Source organism: Sebastes fasciatus, chromosome 17 (assembly GCF_043250625.1).
Source record: "Sebastes fasciatus isolate fSebFas1 chromosome 17, fSebFas1.pri, whole genome shotgun sequence".
Classification (NCBI taxonomy): Eukaryota; Metazoa; Chordata; class Actinopteri; order Perciformes; family Sebastidae; genus Sebastes; species Sebastes fasciatus.
The window spans coordinates 28,245,889-28,267,168 of NC_133811.1; the positions used below are offsets into that span (position 1 = coordinate 28,245,889).

Here is a 21,280-nt window from a genome sequence, read left to right on the forward strand (position 1 = left end):
CCAGTATTACAATCATAATGTTTCAGAGCGTTATATGTTTCTTTGTGGAGAAACAAAGCTTTTTCAAAGTCACTAAGTAACCCCATGCTGTCCAACATGGTCTCAGCTGCAGCTTCACAATCTCCACAGCAGCCAGCTGAATCAACCAACTCTTCTTCAGCACATTTAAAGCATTAAAGCAACACACAACATGTTAACAGATCAACATGTTCACTTCAAACATGTTCAAAACCAGCATAGCGTCACATTAACAGGTAAAAACATTCAAAGCAAACAGAGAAGAAAATGCCTACCTGCTGCAGGAAAGACCAGAGACCGAACAGGAAGTAAAACTAGCACAAGAGTTTATGTACAAGTGACTCTAAAAATAAAACAATGCTTCTTTAATAAACACAGAACATTACCGTAATGGGGAAAGTCTCTATTTTTTAGTTCACACGATGGAGATAATTATCATATTTAAATCTTATTTACTGTAAAATAAAGATGAAAAGTTTCACCTGTTCCCTTCAAAATAAAAGCCTTAACTGACTGGAGTCTCCATCTTCCAGTACGGTGTGTATCTTGTCATTTTTATTCTTGCAATTTAGAAACTTGAAGGCATTTCATTTGCTACTACTGTACCTCTCCAGCACAAACACATCACACTAAATGGAAAACCATCCACAGCCTCACATGTAAAGAAAAGGTGTGAAGGTGGACCTGGATGTGGATCCACAGTTCGTCTGCTGCTTTTTGTGTTTACCTTTAATGTTTATTTGGAAAGCTGCTCGCCCCAAATCTCTACAACGGAGGTGGTGAGTGCAACGTTTGCACGACCCATATAGAGCCACAATATCCGGATTCATGGGAAAGTGAAATAAACTGGAATTATCCTTTAAAGGAGAGACTTTAAAAGAGAGTCGTGAATCACGTTCATCGACATCATATCCTACACCGAGCATGGTTGGCTGGAAAGAGGTCACATGAGAAGAGATGCCCAAACGACGTGATGTTTCATACTTCTGGTGAATATAATCCATCAATCTTATTTCCATAGATGTATTTTGTATATACAGTTCCCTTTGTTAACACCTTATTTTGAAAACCAGTCGAAGTCCCACGTGTCTACTTCCTCAAACTTCTCCAAGGTGGTCTCTAGCTCTCCCGTCAGCTCCGTTCTCTTTATACATCCATGGTCAGCTCCATCGGGGCCGTTTCAATGCATTTAACAGAAATGTCAGTATATGGGTGCTCTACAGTTGTAGCGACGGCCCATTTGACCGCCGAGACGAGAGCGATGGCCGGCTCGACCACAACATTACCGTGATACGATAACGTTTCCTGTCCATGACAGAGTTAGCATGCAGCTTTAGCCGTGATGTCTAGCGCTGTTTTTAATGTGTGAAACCCAAAGTGTTTCCATTAGGGATGCACCGGTATCGGGTCCGATACTGTGCTCATGTACTTGTACTCGTACTCGGTGCATCCCTAGTTTCCATACTTTACTGGATGTGTAGTGTTTACCATTTTAGATTTAACATGTGAGGGTGCAGGTCGTATCCACGCTGACCCTCCAACGTTTTATACTCTCTTGTTTCGGCTCGCTGCGGTTTGTTTTGGTTGACGAATACGGAACGGATATGACATCACGTTACTCAGACTACAACAATTAAAGTGGTAACTTCCTTCTACCTCTGCATAGACTCAAATGAAGCAAATATATCGACCATTAAAACATCTATTTCAATATCGGGAAAAAAAAAAAAAAAAAACGCGATACATAGGTGAATTGATATTTTTTCCCACCACTAATAAACAGTGCTCACAAAGAACTGTTGCTTCACCTGCTAACCCACAGTCCTTTGAGTGTCCGTTGACATAGAAAATGAATAGGACCAAACTACTGCGTTCAGTAGGTCTTCACCCTGAGACGGACGTACAATTCACACCTGCAATTATTTGGACTGAACATCTGGAAAACATAGATGAGGCAAAATAATGAAACAGGTCACAGGTCAAAGCGATGTGGCGAGTAGAGGAACACTCACCAATAAGGAAGACTACAATCTCTGACTTCAGAAATGAGTCAACAAAAATCTAACGTCATGTACCGCCAGGCCTTTCTATTGTTAAAGTGTTTGTTATTTCATCCGTCAGCTGCATCAACCGTCTACAGACTCTGCAGGAGAAATAAAGGAGGAGGATAGAAAGGAGGAGACTGCTGGGAGAGGAAAGGGAGGAGGAGGAGGAAAGAGAGAGAACTGGCAAGAACGAAGAGACTGAAGTACTCACAGAATGAAGATGACGACACCAGGAGCCGATATCAAAAGATTCCCTCTGATGACGGAAGCCAGTTTAATCTCGGCGGGGTCCAGGATAGACGGACGGTGCAGAGTATACGATCCACAAGGAGGAGAGCTGGGAAACAAACGCTCTGGAGGGGAGAGGAAATTTCAAAAAGAGGAATGCGGGACCCTCGGGGTGTCTGGGACAGAGGAAGTCTCTGCTCTGTCCTCTCCAGATTCGGTCCCTTTGCTATCTCTCTCTCGTACTTTTCTGTCTTTTATCTCCCACTTGATACGGAGGCTGAAGAGGGATGAACAGGGGATCAAACTGACGCATAAATGTCCTCCAGATGGAGTAAATCTGTTTGGCCTCGTGTGTTTGGTTTGTTGTCGCTAAACAAGGACGTGAAGAATTAACATTTGAGGCAGAAAAATAGCTTTTCCTCTCCGTCCTCCGCCGCTTCGACGGGCCGCCGGAAGATGTGGACAGAAACCGACTCAATTACAGACGGACTGAGATAATGGTGTGTATCGGTGGCACCTGCTCGGCCTCCTCTTTCTCTTCCTGTCTGCTTTTCCACCTGACTGCCAAGATTAAGGCATATAATCAAATCCTCTTAATTGGCCGTGATCGTGGCGACCGGCCAAGAGTCTCTCCTCTCTCTCGCTCGCCGGCACACCGCGAGGAATGACAATGAGTCGTGGCCGGTCAAGACTCACGACTCCTACAGTCGACTCCACCTGCTGACTCACGGCGAGTGATCTTTGCTGTCTGCTGCCGCCCTGATCTCGCCATATCCTCCCTCTGCCCCGCCCGCCGCCCCGCCCTCCGCTCCGCCCTCCTATCGATTACCCACAATGACTGACAGGATCCTTTCAACCCCCCCCCACCCCACTTCTCTCCTCTTTTCTTTGTGTCTGTATCTAATCTCTGCTGCTCTTCCTGTGTCTAATCCCCATCTGGATCTGCTGCTGCTAATTGGTTTCAGGTGTCTCTGGCGGCGGCGGGAAGGAGAGTGTGTGTGGAGGGGGAGGAGGGGATGGGGTGGCGAGGGGGGAAGATTTCACGCCGCCGTCGCCATTAATTAAAAAGATGATTACTCAGAATACAAAGATTAAAGACGAAAATAGGAAGCGCCGGGGCCGATAATAACCTGGTAGCACTTTATAACTCCTCACTCAGCTTATCGAGTGTGTGTTTCGGTTTGATGAGTGTGTGTGTGTGTGTGTGTGTGCGTGCGTCTGTGTTCGTACATCCAGCAGCTTGTTAAAAATGGCCGCGTTCGGAGGAAAAGTTTCTGGGAGGTTTCTGCAGGTCGTCGCGGCTACATGGCAGAACGAGCCGCATGTCACCTCCTCTGAGCCGACATGTTGCAAACAAAAAGAAAAAACAGTATTTTGTGTTCAGTTTCCTGGAGTTACATTACATCCACCGAGTTAGTGTTTCCTTTTTGCATCCCAGACAGGATCCAGGAGAAAGACAAATCCTTGTTATTCAAACGCTCCCACGCTCCTCTGTGGCTCCAAGTCCATTAAAAAACACCCAGAATGCTTTTCTTCTCTTTCCTTTTCCCCCCCTCTCTCCGGCGTCCTCAGTGCAGCAGCTGGGGACCGCTGAGGCTTTGAGCGGATGCGGTTGCCATGGCACCTCTGAGGAAGATGATTGCTTGCTGATTGGCCGAAGGGGGGTCGGCAGGCGACTGATGGAGGGGGTTAGTTAGAGGGGGGCGGTCAATGGGGGTCACCTGGAAGGCTCACACCTGTGGCATTCTGGGAAATGATGCACGCCCCTCGTAGGAGGATCTGGCAAAATCTGCAATGACAAGAAAACAGTTTGTTTAGTTTTAAAATCTGATTAATATATATATATATATATAACATAGTATTCTTCTGTAGAAACTAATTTTATTTCAAAGGAAAAATCACGTTTTCCTTTTTGTTACAAACTTTTGAATTATGAAACTCTTTTGTGTAGGTTGAAATTCCTATTAAGCATTCATGGAAATAATGATTTCAATACTTCACACATGATTTTAAAAGTTTTAGAAGACATGGTGGCAGAGAAAGTTGGTGCTTTGATCAGCATTTTGAGCTGATTGTGAACACAAACATCAACATTGGCACTATGAAGTCTTCGTCTTTAGTTGAGTGGTTCATTGTGACTTTACATCTGCAGCCTCGCAACCTTCAATCTCAAGTCACAAGAAAGTAAGAAAAGGTTGAAGAATGTTCTTTCCTTTTGAAATGAAGTGTGTCTGCAGGCTGTATCTCAGCACACGCTACAGGTGATGTTATGCAATAAGCAGCACATTTTCTTCTCTGTACTGAGTCACATCACTGTAATACAGATGTTTGAAAAACGTAGCAGACAGAATCATTTGGTTCCTTTTAGTTAAACAGCTCAGCTCGTCCCCGTCTCTGTTTATTAGCATCGCACTCAGTGAGACGACTGAATGTGTTTTTTTTGCTGAAATTGTACCGTAATTATTATTCGTGCTCCAGTTTCTCTGGTGGGCGTCCCTCATTTAACACACTCACTCATTCTCTTGTATACATTTATGTTTTATTCATGATTTCTATACAGTTATTTTTCTTTTTTTCCGTACCGAGAGCATTAATTTGATTTAATTAACGCCACTTAATACCAAGACAGGACATCAGGTGGGGTTTTTTCTGTTCCTTGCCCCAGAGAGTTAGACTCTCATGTTCTGAGTGATGATAATATTATGTCTTTTTGCTTCCTCCAATAACCATGAAGCAGAGGGTTTATTTATTTAAAACACTATGACAGCTCTGGAAGATAAAATAACATTAATGCAGCACTTCTGCTGTGTAGCAATAAAACCCGAACTGACGATAAATACATTATTTCAGATAAAATCTGAAATTAAATAAGTAAAAGTGTAATTGTATTCTGTGCAGCCAATAAACACACAAAATAAGGTTATGGTTTTAGATAGAGGGAAAAAAATAAAGAAAATGAGTTCATAAAGCAGAGACTTTTAGATTATTATTATCATTATGATTTTAATTAAAAATAAAACAAAGCTTAGCGAGTTAGTTTTGGTGATTTGCAGATTTATGATGAGTTAAAACTGGACGTCTCATCGTTGTTATTAGACATCTACAGTACAAACCTCTGTTTCAGTTGTTCCAACCCGGTCTCATGGGAAGACGTATAAATACCACGACATTACACGGACGTTCATGTGTCATGAGTACACATTTTAGCCTTTCCGTGTGTCATTTGTACGCCACGCAAATGTCCGGAGTAGGTTCAGGCAAGACAACCCTTTAGTTAGGTTAAGAGAAAACATCATGGTTGGGCTTAAAATAAGAAAGTAAACTAAGTAAAAAACGTACGGAAACAACTGCGGAGAACACGTCTCAGACGTCAATAAAGAACACGAGATAATCGTCAACGAGCGTCACAAACGTAGTTTACAAAACAAAACACGAGTCTCCTGGTTAAAACTCCGATGTCTGTTGGACACATCCATAAGCGTTTTTTATCTTGCTTTTAATTCTACATCACTAACTCTTAGCGTAGCAATTATACGCCGATGTGATTACACTGCAGTCAGTTACAGGATACATGGCGTACAAATGACACGCCAAAATCAAGAAAGGCGTACTTGTTGCACGATAAACGCCTCGCACATTATCGTGGCATTTATATACACCAGCTGGCTGTTCAGTTAACACAATTTAAAATCTTGGAAGTCCTTGAATCTTCACTTCAGACAGAAAGTAAAATTAGATTTTGACACTGAGAAGTTTATTAACACATCATGTGTTTAAAAAAATGCTACGGAGACATCTATGTCAACGGTGATGATGGACTTTGACTGGTCGGCCACCTTGGGTTGAAGCTAGTGGATTCTCACATCGCTGAGTGATTCTTCATGTACAGGCATCACCTACTTATTACACGGCTTTGTTGAATACTCTATTGTGATTGGTCAATTAGCGTTCTACGGTCTATTATTTATGTATAACAGACCGTTGCTATGGACGCAGTCGTGATGTCGGACTCTGGAGGACTATTTTTGTGTCAAATTATTGATTTCTTAAGTAAGTTGCCGTGTGTTAGGCGTCATGTCTGGGTTTATTTCACAACAATGACCCTGTCACTGCATATCTGCTTACATACGACCCACATTAATCTGTTTTACAGTTAAAAACAATCTTTCCTCCCCCTCTTCTTTGGATATTTTTCTTCTTCTGCATCATCAACATGTGTTTTTCTCTTTTCCACAAACACCTTGTCTCCCCGGAGACTTCTTCTGCCTCTTGGGGTTTTGTTTGATGCGTCTTCTTGTTCTCTTTTGGTTGGTTTCCCTCCACGTTCCGCCTCTTTTTTCATTTAAATGCTTTTATCAACCCCAGTCATGTCTGCGCTTGTCGACTTAATTTCATTTTTTTTTTTCTGGCTTGAAGAAGTTGTGATTTCCATAATCCTCTTTGTTGTTGTCTTTATCTCGACCAAATAACTAAAGTTATCTGCATCACTTCTCTCTCTGTGTTTTCTGCCTCTGTAATTCATCATGTTTTAATCTCTTCACTTGCGTGGAAACAAACATTTAACACTTTTGGCTGCTGCGTTTATACAGAGCGACTCATGATGAATACAGAAATCAGGTCAGATGGAAACCTTGTTTCTCCCAAATGTCTGGTTTGCACTCACTCAGAAACAACACTCAAGAGCAACGTTCAGGTCAAATTAACGTGTGATGAATGATGTATGAAGTGTATTACTGACAGTGACATGTGGAGTTTACCGATGATAAATATGGATCCCAACTAATGAGGTTGAAACCACTAACTCATGAAGGATCAGGAGAAATATCTGCTAGTGGTGGGAAATAAAGTTGTATTATGAGGAGAACCGGTGTAGAACTGGGCAGGTGTCTTGGTTCAGGCTGGTCTCATATACTGTTTGTAGCTATACCTACGGAAAGTAATGCTCTATAATTTGTATATAGTCCACCAAAATAATGCATATTTAATCCACGTAATTGTGAACCAGGAAGTATAAAGAACGACAAACGCCATGTAGGGAGGAGGTCGGCGTTCATGTCCCGCGTGAAACCAGAAGTCAACGTTGAGTCACGTAACTTCCGTACTCGGTAACACCACCTCTGTAGTTATTTTAACACAAACCACCATTTTTCCTAAACGAATGTCTAGCGGCAGAGATTTTGGATTATTATTATTATTTTAATTTGAAATAAGAGCACATCTTAGTGAGCTGGTTTTGGTGATTTGCAGATGAAAGATGAGTTAAACGTCTCATTGAAAAGCAACGTTGTTAAAAGACATTTCCAATACAAACCTCTGTTTCAGTTGTTCCAACCCAGTCTCATGGGAAGACGTATGAATACCATGACATTACACGGACGTTCGTGTGTCATGAGTACGCATTTTAGCCTTTTTCGTGTGTCATTTGTACGCCACGCAAACGTCCGCATTTAGGTTTAGGCAAGGAAACCACTTAGTTAGTGTAAGGGAAAACATCATGGTTGGGCTTAAAATAAGTAAGTGAACTAAGTAAAACTTTCGTGACAATTTCATGAACTGCTTTTTGACTTGGCTGCAAATGAACACCACTTTATTATATTTGCGTGAATGCGTGAATGCAACCAACAGAAGTAAAAAGCTAACATTAGGCTATAAAAGAACTACACCACGGTCGCATGAGCACGGACGATTCGGCGTGATGACCTTTAGTAGTCTCATTTAGCCACTTTTTAGCAACCGCCTTTTCTAAGACACATAAAGGCTTCAAATATTTACTGGCGTATTTTATATATCGTAGAACAAAACTTTAAAATCTCTTCAGCTTTCGTTAACCTCTGACCTTATTTCAGGTATTTCCAGACAAGGGGACCGTCTAAAATGCTAACTCATTTCCGGGTTTTAGCATTCCTGTAGCTCTGGTAACCCCGTGAGCTACCAGAGTGAGTGATTTTAGTGCCTTTTAAACTGCTGTTGCATGACTGATTTAAAATGTGGACATGTTTGTCTGCAGAATGAGCAGAGATGTTGGGCTGCTGCCACCCTCTGGAACCGCCACAGCTCTTGACACAATATTAAAATGAGGCCAATAGATCCACTGGTGGCCCATGTATTGGACAAATTAAATTTGTAATCTCATAATTGGGCCTCTATGTAAAGTTACCAAAGTAATTAGCATTCTTCATCTTGGAACCCTCGAATGTCAGTACAGAGTTATGTGTCAATCCAGCCAATAGATGTTGAGATTTGTGAGTCTGGACCGACAGACAGAGAGACTGATGAATGCAGCCACCCTTCAATCAAAAGGTTTTTTTTATCCGTTTCCTATATGGGTCCAGGTCTCTGAGGAGGTTCAGAGCTGCTGCTGCTGCTGCTGCATTATGTTTATGTGATGTAACATACAGGCTGCCGAACGTAACGAGCAGCTCTCTGCAGTGTTTCAGCCCAAGGTCATCCATCAACAACGTCCGGGGTACGGTAACACTTTTCACTAACACTGTCCCGCTTACATAACGCCACCAGAACCCAGCGGGCGGGGGGGCGAGGCTTAACGGTCAATAGAGCTCCTGTTTGGTTCCACATGATGACACAACTTTTAACACTCTGCACATTTACTGACATTGTGGGGACATGCACCAGTAATCACAGTGACATTGTGGGGACTCACCTTGAATCTGAGGACAACAGTGTCCCCGCAATACAATACAATGTCCTCACAAGTCACAAAAACTGGATGCATGTGTGTATCAAGATTATTCAGCTGACACCACACTCCGATATTCTGGCAGATATTCGGCCTGATTACAAGATTAGTTAGTTAGTTAGTTGGGGGCGAATCCGGGCTTAAAGCGTAAAGTGTCTGGCCCGACATAAGGCACTAACTCGGGCCAACGTATCCTCTTACAACAGTTCGTCTGATATGTTACGAAAAAGTATTTCTCCTTTTTCGTTCGTTTTCCTATGAATGTCAATTTCCGCTCGTTACATGCATACGGTCTTTTCAAAATAAACATCGGTCTTCACAGGAAACAACTTCCTAAAATTTACGCAAGAAAGCCACTTAGCTACGTTTAGGAAAACATTGTTGTTTGGCTTAAAATAACTCCGGAAGTGGCGTTACTTATTGTACGGAACTTACGTGACAAATAAATCAACCTTGACTTTTGGTTAACCAAGATGGCGACAGGCAAAAACCAAGATAGCAGCAATGGCGATGGGTAAAAACCGAGATGGTGAAGGCCAAAACCCAAGATAGCAACAGCCAAAAGCCAAGATGGCGATGAACAAAAACCAAGATCAAGATGATGGTGACGGGCAAAAACCAAGATGGAGACTATGGCGATGACCAAAAACCGGGATGGAGATGATGGCGTTGGGCAAAAACCAAGATGGTGACGGGCAAAAACCAAGATGGTCAAACTGCAGAACTCTAGGCTTCAAAACTATAGTCCACAAACCACTGGGTGACGGCATGTTGACTACGTCCACTTCTTATATCCAGTCTAATCATAAAAATGACAGATTTGTACGACAGAGCACGACACAAAGCAAATTCAAGATGCCAAAACGACGTCACACAGCCGAGGAAGCTCTGGAACTCACTCCTTCAGATCCTGTTTTCCTTAAGGAGCTGCCTTTCCCAAACAAAATGAAATGAAATGAAATCTAAAATCTAAACATAAACAACTTCTAATCCCGTTTGTGCCTCAGCAGCTGGAGTCCCTTCTGCAGCACAGCTGGAAGCGAACGAGCACTTTTACTGCTGCTGACCTGGATGTCGTGCAGACGAGCGCGTGGAGTGAATCGCTAATGCTGCAGCTCCTTGTTGTTAATGTTGTGGTCCGACTCTTCAGAGCTACACTGGAGCCAGAGGGGCTCAAATCGCTGCTAAGAGTCCACTTCATCTAAATGTTAGTTTAGTGAAAACGCTCGTCTGTCAGAGTGTTGTGACGCATCATTAAGAGCGGCGGCGGCGGCGATGAAAGGCGGATCGTACATTTCCCAACATTTTCTTAAAATGTCACAGATATTCAGTCGGGCTGCTGTCTTTTTTAAAAAGCACTTTGGTCTAAATGTTATTGCATTTGAGTGTTTTGACATATACGGCATGTATTAAATTAAATGGAAAGTGAACTTCTCAGTTTCGACTGTTCAGTAAAACACAAGCCGTCCCTGCAGTTAGAACATGTCACATGTTGAGTACATCGTTTTATGTTCTGAGCTACAACTGGTTTTTAAACTTCTGTTTAAGCGTTATTCTGGCAGTCATTTATCATGAAAAAGTGGAAATGATGTAATTATTATCTGAGAATGTGAACCAATAAAACAAGTGAAATGTTCCCTTTGTTGAAGCGCAGCCTCCTTTTCCAAAACATAACCTCTGTTTTGTTATCTATTTTCTCTACCTGCTTATAATTTAAACATTCCCTACATGCACATGTTTCTATTAGACAGAAAACTATTTCTGTTTTGCAGTTTGTGCAAATTCACATTAGCAAACATTTAGCTCTCGTCGTGTCCTATTTAAGCGTTCCTGTGTGGCTCTGATCATCTGAGACATGAACCATCTGTGACTGAAAACCTTCACTCTGTGATTTAATGTCTGGACCAAATGACGTCCCCTGTGACTGTCATTAGCTACAGTTGGTGAACCAGAGTCAAATTTAGATTTTACTCCACTAATTTTGTCCTTTTTTTTTTTTTTTTTGCAAGCGCTCACACAGACATTTAATGTTCACGCTCTGAAGTGCTTCGGCTCCTCGGTTTGTGTCCTTGTCAGACACTTGTTGGTATTGATTGAATTTTTTTGTGGAACAAATGAGGAATGCAGTGAATCATGGACACGACTACAAAAAGGAAGTCCTCAGGAAGACATATTCAGTCTCTCATTGACGCATAGATGACTTTGAAAGTTTAAAAAAATCATAATCATCCAAAACATCAAATGTTTCCCCTTATATTCCTCTTACTTTATTTATACATCTAAGCATTGAGCGTGCCCAGAGCAACCTACAGTAGGGTGACCAGATCCCAACAAACCAAATGTGGTGGGTTTGTGTGGGACAATGTGGGACACATTACCAAGGCTGAGAGGTCGTCTACTATTAAGATAAAATGTCTATCTAACTTAAATAATAAACATTTCTATTCTGCCCCTTATCTTGTAACATCTCTGTGCTTTAATGCATCCATAGATCGGTTTCTTGTGAGACTCACATGAACTGCGTTGCTTCATGTCGTCGTGTGAAATTGAAAAATAACTGGCAAATTTCACAAAAAAATAACTCTGAGCATCGTCTTCCACCGGCTTATAAATACGTATAAGTAGTTTCACCGTCTTTGTTGTAGCTGCTCTTCCTTTTTTTAGTGGTAGTTTCCATCATATTCCGCCTAAATCTGCACAGCTTGTGACTTTGCGGTGACTCGGTTTTCCCCGTTGGGCGTATAGCGTATGGGCGATGACAGCCTTCCCTGCTTTCTTCACAGCCGTTGGATAAAAAACAGATTTTAAGAAAACGTCTGTCCTGCAGTGGTTTGAAAACTGGAGCCAATGAAAATGTGGGACATCGTCTCACTATGTGGGACGTGGGACAAGGGATAAAAACGCTGTGCAGTCCCTCGTAAAGTGGGACACCTGGTCACCCTAGAGCAACCCTGTCTCACAGGAAGGTGTTCCGCGTGTCATTTGTACGTCGCGCTGAACGTCCACAGTTCGGTTTAGGCGAGAAAAATCCCTATGTTAAGGGAAAATGTCAGAGTTCGGCTTAAAATAAGTAAATAAACTAAGTAAAAACGTGCAGAAACAACAACGTGAAACACGTCACAAACGTCAATAAGTTACAAATTCTTGAAAAGCTAAAAGTTTGAAGCATCGCGATGTCACAATACCAGAAATCTAGTAGTCGATACCAATACCAGTAAATTTCCATGATTCTCGATACCCAATTCGATACCACGATAAAACAAAACAAAACAATAAATCCCATGTAATTCAACACGTACTCTTTTATTAAAAAACATTTGAACATTACAAAAAACAGAGGCATGTAGCCTTTAATTAATAAATGAAAAGAATTGTCCCATTTACTTCATTTTGGCGTATGAGAGGCACGTTATCAATCAATAGTCAGACGACGGACACTACATACTGACCATGAATGCATCTGGTCCGTCAGCTCAGAGTAGCAGGAGTAGGAGCAGAGGATTTGTTGTCAAAGCGAAAAGCAAGCGCACCTATTTGACAATATTTCACGTTTAATCTCAATGCTATAAGGGAACCATAACGTTAATGAGGTAATCGTCGCGAGGTGGATGGAGCCGTCACAGCCGGTGTGCACGGAGCAGCGGCGCCAGGTAGACCACCGCAGCTAAAGCGCTACCGGAGAGGCCCGACACACCGCCACCCGACCGGTAAAGATCAGAGTCAGCGCGCTACACATATTGACCGTCATCTTTTCCTATAAAATCTCCGGTGTAATCGGTAACACCGGTGTTGTCACAAGTTTATTAACCAGTGGTAAATTTCCTCATTGTCAAATCCCTACCAACGACCATTACAGGCATCGTACGGTACCTTCGGTACTGTAGAAAAAGAGTACCGTCATGTTTTTAGAATTTTGGCATCGACTTGGTACCGAAGTATCGGTTCTCGTGACATCCCTAATCTCGGTATGTACTGAAGCAACACAAGATTCAAATGTCTCTGTGCTATCTGGGATCACGTCCACGTTCAGCCGTACAAAAACCTGAAGTTCTTATTGACATCAGAGGTATGTGACTGTAAGTATGAAGTTTTTAATTACAACGGACTGCAGAGACTTCAATCTCACCTTTTCTTTCTCACCTATTTTCCATCTTTGTGTGACGGCAGGATGTGCCAGCTGTGCTTAGAAATGATTTTCTCCTATTCAAGAAGAAGCGATTGAACTGCAGACTCTTTGTACATCTATCGGTCTTTTGTAATTTCACTTCATCCCGTCCAGGTTTACTGAAAGGAGACGGCCTCCAATTAAAAAACACAATTTTATCGCCAATCATCTCTCACACATTCACACCGTAAACGGCGGCACCACCCGGCGCTTTAATTACGACATAAAAGCGCGAGGCCTGACATCCATTCTCTCTCTCCCCCCCGACATAAACAGTGACGGCTCATTCCCGCCCGTCAGCGGCGGCCGTATCTGTTGTGCGAATGGCTTTTCAAACGGCAGTGATTGAGTTTCTAAGTTATGTCATCTGGCGTGTAAGACATGATGGATGCTCCTCCCTTACGCCGGCCGAGCAGAGGACAGACGGAGGGGTGAGAGGTGATATATGGCTGTTGGCATCACGGAGGTTAATAAACTGAAGTCACGCAGAGACAAAAGGGACGCGGGACAGAGATCTGAGCTCCTGATATCATCTGACGCCATCTGGGGAGAATTTACAGCTCCATCAGTCAACAGCACGCTCTCACATTTCTTTTAAAATCAGTTTTCTCTGTGTTTTATCACCTTCCCTCTCCGTTACCTCGCCGTGTGATGCAGGGATGCTTTCACTCGAGGACACACTCGTTATCATTCTCCATGTCTCTCTCAGCAGCTCTCTATTTGTCTCTTTCTCGCTGCCTTTGTGTCTCCTTCGCTCAGGTCATCAGAACATCTTCATACAGGAGAAAACAAAGGAGCTCGCTCTGAATACGCTCAGTGAGAGAGTCTTCCTGAGGGATGCACATTTTACATCAGTTCTGTTGATCCATTAAAGCTTTTATCTAATTAAATTAGTGCTGGCTAAAAAATAAATTAACTAATCATTTCTACCTTATGTGCTCTGCACAAGTACAGCAGGCTACAGTAGACGCAGCCTCGCAAATCCTACATTGAGAAAAGCTACTCCGCGTTTATACATCAACAAACTAACTGTCAGCGATCATCGTCTTAGACAGTGATAGCAGCTACCAGATGCAGAGAAAGTCATGTTACGACATACATCGTGTTGGTAGAACCAACTCAATTATCACACACACAACTTAAAACACTCCATGACTTCACATGAAGACATTTTGTGGTCTTTTTTGCATCTTTTGTGTTTTTTTTATGTCTTTTGTGGTTGTCTTTGTGGTCCCTTTGCGTCTCTTTGTGGTCGCTCTGCATCTCTTTTTGGTCGCTTTGCATCTCTCTGTGGTCATTTTGTGTTTTTTGTGGTTGTTGTGTGTCTTTTTGCGTCTTCTGTGTCCGTTTTGTCTCTTAGTGATTGTTTTGCCTCTTGTGGTCATTTTGCGTCTCTTTCTGGTTGTTTTTGCGTCTAGGTGGTTGCTTTGCATCTTTATGTGGTTGCTTTACGTCTTTATGTGGTTGTTTTTGCGTCTATGTGGTTGCTTTGCGTCTCTTTGTGGTTGCTTTGCATCTTTATGTTGTTATTTTGCATCTCTATGTGGTTGCTTTGCGTCTCTATGTGGTCGCTTTGCGTCTCTTCGTGGCTGTTTTGCGTCTCTTTGTGGTTGCTTTGCGTCTCTTCGTGGCTGTTTTGCGTCTCTTCGTGGCTGTTTTGCGTCTCTTTGTGGTTGCTTTGCGTCTCTTCGTGGCTGTTTTGCGTCTCTTCGTGGCTGTTTTGCATCTCTTTATGGCCGTTTTTGTGTCTTTTGTGTGTTTTTTTGTGTGTTTTTTGCGTCTCTTTTTAGTTGTTTTGAGTTTTTTGTGGTTGTTTGTGCTTTTCCCTCATCCAATTTGAATGCTTTTGAAAGCGATTGGCAGTAGATCATTGACGATCTAACATAAAACGCCTCCTGTTGTCTGTGCATCGAGCCGGATCTATTTCTATTCTTCTTCCAGCTGCCTGCTTCCTTTGAGCACTATACAATTCTTTTTCCTCCATATGTACAAATCACACAAGTCCACAATGTCTTCTATGACACCCACATCCTTCATCAATATTCTCCACGGGCTCACATAGAAGACAAAAGGCGTGAGTGATTTGTTGAGCGTCATACGCCGTCAGTGAGTTGTGTTTAAAATGTGTGTGAATGAAATTATTGACACCAAAAAGCTGAGGATCAATCTGATGGATATGAACTGCAAAGGCCAAAGTGTGATGTTGATTTGAGACACGACAGAGGACACATCAGTATTTACATCTGGTCTCTGATCTCAGAAGGAAGTGGACTATTTCAATCACTACGTGATGATTCAACGACCCAGAAGAGAATTGATCGTTTTAATCATTAACCTTGATCTACATGAATGTGAGTGACGAATAATCGATCGTCTCTTAACTGTGTTCATCACTACTCCTTTCTGCTGCTGAGGTGAACAAAACAAACATACTGACACTGTTTCTGTGTTACAGCTTCCTGTCGGTTGAGTCATGGTGCATTTGGGTGTGAAAAGGTGCTGCAGATGTGTGTGTGTGTGTGTCTGTGTGTGTGTGTGTGTGTAGGGGGGGTTGCAGCAAACATTGCCGGTTGGAGCAACATGAAACACACTGAACTATTTCCTTTTCCCATTGCCTGCAGTCTGACATTGAATAAACACATTAAATGCTACACACATGCACTTCCAGATGTGTAGGTGGGCATACACACACGCACGCACACACACACACACACACACACTTATGCAACCACGAAGAACACACATATGATGCACACAAACGTACACACACAGTTATATTAAGGCAGGAATTAAACACACTCTCTCTCACACCTGCAGCCTCTCGTCGCCGCTGCAGAGCAAACGTCGACTCCATCAACCGGCGCCGTCACCCGCAGCGACAACAGCAGGCTAACACTCTGGAATAAAGTGTGCATACATTAAACACCGGCTCCAGCAGCCGTCTGATTATCTTTCCACCCGCCGCTCTCTCACATGTGATGGCTCTGATTGTCATGATAACACGCTCTGTCTCGTTACCTGACGGTAACGAGACAGAGCGTGTAAAACGGTGGTTTTACTTTGAATCTCAGCTGAAAGACACACATGTACTCATCATTCACTGGTGACTAAGTAGTGTCTCTTTGTGGTTGTTTTGCGTCTTTTTGAGTCTCTTTGTGTTTTTTTTTAGTCTTTATGTGGTTGTTTTGCGTCTTTATGTGGTCGTTTTGAGTCTTCATGTGGTTGTTTTGCATCTCTTTTATGGTCGTTTGGAGTATTTATGCGGTTGTTTTGCGTGTTTATGTGTTTTTTTTGCATCTCTTTGTGGTCGTTTTGAGTCTTTATGTGGTTGTTTTGCATCTCTTTTATGGTCGTTTTGAGTCTTTATGTGGTTGTTTTGCGTCTTTATGTGGTTATTTTGCATCTCTTTTATGGTCGTTTTGAGTCTTTATGCGGTTGTTTTGTGTCTTTATGTGGTTATTTTGCATCTCTATGTGGTCGTTTTGAGTCTTTATGTGGTTGTTTTGCATCTCTTTGTGGTCGTTTTGAGTCTTTAAGTGGTCGTTTTGAGTCTTTATGTGGTTGTTTTGCATCTTTTGTGGTCTTTTGAGTCTTTAAGTGGTCGTTTTGAGTCTTTATGTGGTTGTTTTGCGTCTTTTGAGTCTTTTAGTGGTTGCTTTCCGTCTTTTGTGAGTCTTTCGTGTCTTTTTGTGGTCGTGTTGTGTGTAGTTGTGGTTGTTTTGCGTCTTTTGTAATCCTTTTGCGTCTTTTTGTGGTTGCTTTTCAACATTCTGGAATAAAGTGTGCATACATTAAACACCGACTCCAGCCACAGTCTCATTATGTTTCCACCCACCGCTCTCTCACATCTGATGGCTCTGATTCTCATGATAACAGACTCTGTCTCGTTACCTGACACTCAACAACTGTCAGAACAACGGGGGTTTTACAGTAAATCTCAGCTGAAAGACACACACGTACTCATGATTCAGTGGTGACTAAGAATACTGAGCGTGAGCAGTTTATTTTCCACTGCCGTCCTCCAGAAGCCATTCAGCTCGGTGGTTTCAGCCCTGCTGCTTCTCTTAAAGTAAGAGCCTGTAAACGCCTGCTGTCTAAAACCTGAATTAGCCCGCTCCACGATGTGGTTTAGTGGCGACACGCCGCCTGAGAATCAGTTTGTTAAAGAGTGCCGTTGGCAGCACTTAAGTACACATAATACACATAATCACAGCAAAGAACGTCCTCGAGGGGAGGCCCACTCCAGCTTTTACACAGCACTTAAAGACGCATGTGTGTTGGTGGATACAAACTCATGATGCATCATGTATATGAAGAAGGAAAAGTGGAGAAAATAAACTCACTTCACTGCTTTAGGGATGCAGCAACAACTAACAACTAAAGACTACAACTAACGGCCAGTTAGCGCGTTCGTTCTGCGCCTGCGTGAGAGGAAATAACTCTCCACACCAGCAGGCGGCGGTAGTCTGTGTTCGTCATTCAAAAGGGGAAACCGGAAGACCGAGGACGGCGGATATACAAGCCGTTGTTATGATACGTACATGAAACAAAGCGGCTTCTGTTGAACATTTTCACACCACTCTCACTCACCACTTAGCTTCATTCCAGATGTTCATGTCACTGTGAAAATATCCGTGTGTTGGAACGATCAGATGAGATGAAGATGAAATATGTAAAATGTTTTTCCTTTGACTTTACTCGTTGGCTTGCTTTTTCCTCACTTCCGTTTCTCTTCTCGTGCACTGATTCGTTTAAACTGAAGAGCCAATCAGAGTGATTTCTCTCACCGACGAGCTCCGCCAGCAATTCAGCATGCTGAAAAACCTCCGACAGACTAGAGCTGATGGTGCAGGACAAACCGAAACAAAACTAGAACTCACCAACGGCTTGGTGTTTCAGGGCCTTTTGACATATAAAACAGATTTATGTCAATAAGAAGAAAAGTAAGCAATGAGTTGATGGGTTTTAAAGGCTAGAATACATGGGATTTTGCTGCTGAAGAGATTTCTGACAATAAAAACCTGATAAATTATTGCAAATTCTTTTAATTTAATTTACTTTCAGAGAGTGAACTTTCATTTTTGACCCTTGAAATCAGTGAATCTTAACTCATCACTAGCCCATTTACTCACTTTCTCCAGAGGTTCATACTTAACGTAGTTCTAGATCTCTGTTTTCTGCAACCCGGTCTCCCGGGAAGGCGTTTAAATACCACGACATTCTACACGTCATGAATACGCATTTTTGCCTTTTGGCGTGTTATTTCTATGCCACACATACGTCTGCAGTTTAGGCAAGAAAACCACTTAGTTAGGGTAAGGGAAAACGTCATGGTTGGGCTTAAAATAAGTACGTTAACTAAATAAAACATGTACGACAACACCATAACACAACAACGGAAAACACGTCACAAACATCAATAACGTCTCCTGGTTAAAAGTTTGTTGGTTTGTTTTTTCTGACCTTAACCGAGTAGTTCTGTTGCCTAAACCTAACCAATCCTTTCACAACGTTAACCACATGGAATTGCATTTCTGAAAGCGTGATAACGAGGCTGATATGAAACGTTATTTCGGGTTCTGAAGCGTCGCCATCCAACGTATCCATGGTTTGCAGAAACGTCCAATGCCAACATTTTTTCTGGCGCCTGGGTTGGGGTTGCCATATGTGGTCGGTGCACACAGGTTTTGGTTTTAGTCTCTGCATAGGCAGCATAAGCGATCTTTCTCTCTTTTCATACTACGTCACTAACTCTTACCGTAAAATTTATACGTGGATGTGTTTACATTGCAGTCAGTGCAGGATACATGATGTACAAATGACACGCGGATATCAAGAAAGGCGTAATTCTTGCACGTTAAACGCCTCGCTCATTATCGTGGCATTCATACGCCTTTTCGTGCGAACGTGCTGGTTTCCTGATGAAGACAATGAAATGCACTTGAAAGCCCAGAAGACAACTAGTTAGTGGACTCTACTCTGTCAAACAAAGACATTTTAACAGTTCCTGATGTCACACAGACATCCTGAAATGTTTCCATCTGATCTGAGCCAAGAACCGTCACAACTTCGCTTCTGAAGTGTGACATTCAATCCATTAAACCACACATGAAAATGAAAGCCTTGCTGTAATCGGCACAAACATTTGACTGTAACATTTTATGCATTTAGCATTTTTTAAGCCGTCACATATTCCTCGACATACAACCTCAAAATGTGTGGAGTTTTCATGGTTATCAGGCCACAGGTCGGCCGCTGAGATCAGGCCTTCAGCGGCAGCATCTCTGCAACACGCACACCTCATTCATCTGGACTCACTGTTAACCAATCAGACGCTACGGAGGCAAACGGCAGCTGATGAAAGACGCGTTAACAATCAGGGCTGCTGTTTCCAACTCAACCAAACAATTAATAAACATTTCGGCTGCAAATTGGACCACATGGGACGTTTTAGGATGTGAGCACTTTTCATCTGATGAATAATTTATCATGTGAATGAATCAACTTCCCGCCTTGTTTCTGTACGTGTTGTGTGTGCGTATGTGCGTGTGTATGTGTGTGTGTGTGTGTGTATGTGTGTGTGTGTGTGTGTGTGTGTGTGTGTGTGTGTGTGTGTGAGACAGCAGCGATCCGGTTCACGGCGTACGTATGCTGATGCTCAGGTCTTAACACCAAGCTAACTGTAGCATGACTAGCGTTTATCAGGCTGATGCAAACAGGCTGCTGTTCGGCGAGGTTCAAAGAGTTGGAGAGGAGGATGATGGGTATGTTGGAGGGGTGGTGGTGGTGGTGGTGGTGTGTGTTGGAGGGCTGGTGGTGGTGTGTGTTGGGGGGTGGTGGTGGTGTGTGTTGGGGGGTTGGTCGTGGTGACGAGGCGGCGGAGTGATGGATGAAGAGAGGGATGGAGGGATTATCGGGGTTCAACCCCACACGGTTGATTTTATGTCAAGCCTGACGCCTCTCAGCTTCAAGCGCTGGAGTCTTGATGACTTCCAGGTTTACGGCGCTCGAATGTGAGTGTGCATGTGAGTGTGTGTGCATGCCAGTGTGTGTGTGTGTGTGTGTGTGTGTGTGTGTGTGTGTGTGCATTTTCTTGCTCGGCTGCGTGGCTGATGGTGCAAATGAGTGATGGTTGCAGGAAAGACGGGCGAAGGAGGAACAAGGAGGGGACGGGAAATGTGGGAAAAGAAAGCGAGGAAGGTGAGTGATGGGAAAAGGGGGGGCACGGAACGTCTGATGGATGGCGAGACGATGGAGGAGGAGAGAGACTGATGGAGGGAAACGAAGGAATAAACGAACGCGGCCACGGAGAGGAAGAGAAGAAGCAAAAATGGGGTGAAAGGAGAAGAAGCGACAGAGGAACAAAAAAAGGGGTGAAGAAGCAGCAGAGGAGAGGAGAGCAGGAAAAGGGCAACCTCCCCCCCCATGTGTTCCTCTCCAACACTCAATCACACCATCACACACACTCACCCATCTGCTTCTGCTCTCCGTGGGCGAGCCGGCGATCGGCAGTCGGAGCCACGGCACAGTTACAGGCAGGAAAAGGAGAGAGGAAAGAGAGAGAGAGAGCAGAGTGGTAGTCCCTCGACCGAGCGGCGAGTGAGCGAGCAAGACGTCTGCACCGGAGAGAGGAGAGGAAGGAAGGGAAAAAAAGGAGGCGCAACAGACAAAACACCAGCAAGCAACTCCTCGTGATCAAAATCCCAGTTTTACTCCAAATCCACCTGAATCGTCAGCTGTAAAAACACACACACTTACAAACAGTACACATCCACTCTGCTCGTGCACGCTGTCGCAATGACACCGTCGGCTCCTCGGGCCGCCGGTGCAAGAGCAGAAATGAGCACACGGACCTCCAACACCTCCTTCTTCTTCTGTTGTACCTCCTGCTGTCTGTCCTCTTTATCCAGGAACACAAAGAGAGAGAGAGAGACAAAGATAAAGGAGGAAATTCTTCTTCTTTTTTATTCCTGTTTTATGATCCCGCTCTCTGCTGTGAAGTGTCTCCTCTCTCGGTGTCCTTCAGTGTCGGACTGGCTGCTGCTCCACAGCGCAGAGAGGCTGGACTGCATTCAGCTCTCTCTCTCGCTCTCTCTCGCTCTCTCTTTTCACATCTCCATCCCCACC

The 21,280-nt window shown here is 43.3% G+C and overlaps 2 protein-coding genes across 5 annotated transcripts in view; one reads left to right on the top strand and one right to left on the bottom strand.

Moving 5' to 3' along the window:
• The window catches only part of LOC141753805 (glutamate receptor ionotropic, kainate 5-like), a 194,662-nt gene extending 173,421 nt beyond the window's left edge, over nt 1-21,241 (bottom strand). For 2 of the 4 annotated variants that reach the window (XM_074612397.1, XM_074612394.1), the window contains exons 1-2: nt 20,624-21,241; nt 2,275-4,080 (exon numbers count right to left, since the gene is read on the bottom strand). The gene's annotated coding sequence lies outside the window, so the exon portion shown is untranslated. The remainder of the gene's footprint in view (nt 1-2,274; nt 4,081-20,623) is intronic. The other 2 variants (XM_074612396.1, XM_074612395.1) reach the window with 2 other exon arrangements.
• Nucleotides 1-21,280, top strand: part of LOC141753821 (uncharacterized) — a 443,535-nt gene that overhangs the window by 379,245 nt on the left and 43,010 nt on the right. The gene's annotated exons all lie outside the window — the stretch shown is intronic.